The sequence below is a fragment of the Triticum aestivum genome, chromosome 2A, assembly GCF_018294505.1.
Source record: "Triticum aestivum cultivar Chinese Spring chromosome 2A, IWGSC CS RefSeq v2.1, whole genome shotgun sequence".
NCBI classification, from domain to species: Eukaryota; Viridiplantae; Streptophyta; class Magnoliopsida; order Poales; family Poaceae; genus Triticum; species Triticum aestivum.
In genome coordinates, this window is record NC_057797.1 from 608,727,145 (window position 1) to 608,731,531 (window position 4,387).

At 41.4% G+C, this 4,387-nt stretch overlaps 1 pseudogene; it reads right to left on the minus strand.

Moving 5' to 3' along the window:
- Positions 1 to 283: 283 nt before the first annotated feature.
- On the minus strand, positions 284 to 4,185 carry LOC123189714 (CBS domain-containing protein CBSCBSPB3-like; annotated as a pseudogene).
- Between the last annotated feature and the right edge of the window lie 202 nt (positions 4,186 to 4,387).

Sequence of the window (4,387 nt, forward strand, 5' to 3'; positions counted from 1 at the left end):
ACAAATAGGAGGGATAAACATTGCGTGACCCTAACATATTTTTGGTGATATTTTTGCAAAAAAAACATATTTTGGGTGATATATACCAAAACTAGGATGATTTTTTTTTATAAACTTCAACTAGGATGATTTTCTAGTTTGTGTACATGTATCAGCCTACTTTTTATCCGTTGGAACAAACAGTCACTTTGCTATTAGAAGAAGAAAATTAAAATAAATCTGTTTTGACAACAGAAAAAGGATGTTTGATCCATCTTAATAGGCTGAAGAGACAATCAGTCAATTGGCCATAACAACTAACAATTGTTCTTCTATATAGAGAGTGAAGTACTGATTAGTGTTCCAGCGCAAAAAGAAACACTAATTAATGTTATTGTTAGTTCATCAGGATGAACCAAAAACAGAGAAAAAACAGCTGAACATATACCCCTGTTGTCAGAAGAAGAATAAGAAACTCTCTCTGAAGACATTTCAGAATGAATGCAAACGCTGGAAAAAAAAATCAGTGTAGAGGCTTGGCAAGAGCCTTATTGCGGCCGTGATTTGTGTGATCTTCCTCCTGCATAGTACATCTACACAGTGTTGAAGTATTCTCTTTGTGTCTGAGGTTTGTATATTGAAGTCATTGCCGAGAGCATCTCAAGTAGACGATTACCCCGACGCCGGCAACAGCAGCTGCACTGGCTAGCATCTCCTCGACATCGAAGTATCTACAGACGACATCTGTGTGGACTCTGCGCCGGTCCCTGCAGCGTCGTCCATGTGCAGCCTAAGAACCTGAAACAGCAAAACGAAACACCAAAAAAGACTGAACCTCGAAGTAAATTACTGAACCTAAGTTGCAATAACAAGAAGAAGAACGAAGAAACTAAAAATGATCGGTTGCGCTTTGGTTGCGGCATAACTAGCGAGGATGCAGACGACACGCGAATCAATCAAGTTGCTGACCTAGAAAAAGAAGAGAAAAACTGACCTTCCATCCAGCTGATCTGGCATGCTCAATCGCTGCAACGAGATCACCATCGGTAGCCAGAAGAACTCTGTCACCTTCATCATCATCATACTGTTCAAAACAAATATTTTTTTTTAGAAATGGAGGAGGACCCCCGGCCTCTGCATCTGGACGATGCATGCAGCCACTACTGTTCAAAACAATTGTAAGTGAGATGTGAATACAGAGGGCCACAAGTCCTACTTTTAAAAAATCCCATCTACAAGCTTTTGCTTGCCCTAATTGCTCACTTGGAGGAAAAGGAACACAGTACTGCATAAGCAAAGCTCAATGTTAAAGCCCAACCTCTTACCAGAAGATTTACATTTGCCTTCTTGTTTTCTGTTCCTAATATGTATGCAATAGCAGACACAAGCTCATCTAAGCTTTCTGAAACTGCAGAAAGAAGAAGTGTTATCAGATATTAAGGCAGACAAACACAAATTCATACTACACTACTACTTTAGTAAACCACAATGAGGAAAGTAAGATGAGAAATGCACACACCGCAACTGAATCTGTGCATCCGCCCTTTTTATCTTCAATTTTGAAAGAGAATGCATTGCCAACATGAGGGGGTGTTTGCTTCCCTTCAGCACTATCTGAGGCTGCCGTACGAAATTCGTCACTGCACTATATAACAAAAGACTGATCAAGCCATCTTCAGGAATGTAAGAGTATATGCAAGTCGAAGAAGAACAAACCTATGCCAGTCATTCTCCTCTGAAGGATGCAAGGCAAGTGCTGAATCCCAAAACTTCTGAACCATGGTATTTGCCACATCGTTTGGTCCAGAGGCTCCCTCGACCTAACGAGTACACAAAACTTGTTATGATTATATGGTGATGAGAAATAAAGATAACGTATTTGTATGGTGTCCGCCAAAAAAACGTATTGTATGGTATAGTTTTATGAAAATAATCATAGCTAACAGAATATTTAATTCATTTAATGTATAATATTTGTGACTGAATCATTTTAATGCAACAAAAATAGAATTCATGTGTCAGGGGACTTCCCTTCAGAATGAAACCTTCACCTCCCAAGAGAGTTCTGTTCTTTTTCTTTAACATGAGGAAATAATGAAATGTGCAGTAACATCATAATAATCCATTCTTACCATGGAGATGGCTGTTTGGGTTAACTGTAGAGCGTCCAAACAGGAGACAATCTGTCCTCCTATTCAAAGATTTAGCTTAGATATGTGCATAGAAATGAACATCTCTCTGATGTTAGAATTCAGTACTTGCTTTTGTCCGCAACAAGAATATGACGAGATTTTCTATCTTGCATTGATTGTAGAGCCTCGAGGATTGATGTGTCCAATGTAGCACAATCAGGACTTGCAGTCATGACCTTCGGAAAGTTAACATCGCTTTAGGAATAAAATCTTGATTGCTTAAAATGTGGATGCTTCAGTTTTTTTCCATACCTTTTCTACTAGAGTCACCTCTGGGGACAGATTTTGTGCCACTACTCGCAAAACCAAATCCTTGGAACTGCAGTGTGCTCAGCATCTTGGTGATAGTACTTAACAAATAAATGAGATGGGAAACTTTAAAACAACGCGAATTTTGCTAAGAACATACGTGAGAATGCCTTGCAGCATGTTCCCTGTCATGACAACCACTGAGTTAACTCGGTACTCTCTCATCTTTTTGGCAGCTACAATTACCAGATCTGAAGGAGATACCGATGCAACACTACAAAGGATAATCGATAGCAGTATTCAGTCGTAACAAACGAAATCACGTCATACATTTTTGTGGCAGTAGAAATTTGACCTGCTATTTTCAGTTATGATAGTTGATAAGGAAGGCTTGAACATGTGGTCTCGAAGATTTTCTATTAACGTGTGCGGACCTGAAGTAAGGACCCAAAATATGACATCAGCTAGTTAATCAAAGAGACCTGAATGAAATGCATCATTGGTGATCATGAAAATTGAAATAAGTATTCTTGTAAAAAAAGTAGTCAATTTAATCATATTAAAAGAAACTGAAAAAGCAACCTGCAAATTCATTTCCCCACTGCCGTTCGACCCTTTCCATAGCAGCGGCAATAGCACTACCTTGTTCTGCTGCCTTTTCCATTCTAGAAATCGCATCATAGAGGAACTTGGTAATATCCAACATGGCAATGACCTCACCATGCTCCACTACAGGAAGATGCCGAAATTTGCCTGTATATGAATTCATATGACATGAAAGAAACCATGAAGATAAGATAGAAGAGGTCAATAAGAATGACAACAAAATCCCAGCATAAAACACGACAGAAATTTCTTAAGAGAACATTCTTGTACTTTCAGGCACACTATTCCTCTTGCAGTTCTTGCCTCTGGCTATTAGCTAGGATGTAATAAAATTGCTCCGAGTTACACTATTCCTCAATTCAAGATGACTCTCAGTTCCAGATTATTTGTTTTCTCACATATATTTTTAGAAAGGAGGCCTATGTAGGTTTTATATTCGGCCACGACTTCAGTTACTGACAAAATACATGGCTATGATTATGACTGAAGGCGAAACTGGCAACAAATACTGCTAATTGTGGTACTGAAGAAAAACAACCAGCAGACCTTGGACCATCTTCTGCAGTGCCTCGGTGGCCGACGAGTTGGACATGACAAAAACTGGGTTCCGCGTCATCACCTTGGACACACTCGTCGTGTTGGGAATTAGACCCTCGGCTATCACTCGACCCGATATGTCCTACAGAAAAACACAGCAAATCCCCCATGAAAACTTTGTCTCAACCACTACTGATTCCATACAAAACCTGATGCTCATCATTAACCCATGAAATTCCTTCATAACCCCCCACCCCAAAAAAAATTTAACTGTTTTCTGTTTTCTATATACTTATATCTATTTTTTCAAACAAATCCTCCTTTTCAGTTTGTTGTAAATACTACTAACTTTTAATTGCAGACTACTTACATATTCAATCTTTGCAGCCCCAAGAAGTTTAAAGTTGATATTCTCTGTTTCCACTTTTCAGCGATTCAGATTCCTTGTGATGAGTTTCTCACCTCGGCCGTGACGATGCCGGAGAGCACCCCTTTGGCGTCGGTGAGCAGCGCGGCGTCGGCGCGCCTGGCGGCCATCCTCCTGCACGCCTCGGACACCGCGGTGGCCTCCGGGAGAGTCAGCGCCTTGGTCAGCCTGAGCTGCTTCACCGTCCTCTCCTCCAGCGACCTACGCATCAATCGCAGCCATATAAATCCTCAGAATCAAGCGGCAGGGAACGAAAAGACGATCGGCGGAGAGCGTACGGTGGCGGGCGACTTGGGCTTGCAGGAGGCGGCGGCGGCTCGATTCCCATTGGCGGGGGCAGGGGGCTTGCTGCGGAGGAAGGCGGCCTGGTGGCGGCGAGGCTGCGGCGCGGCCATCG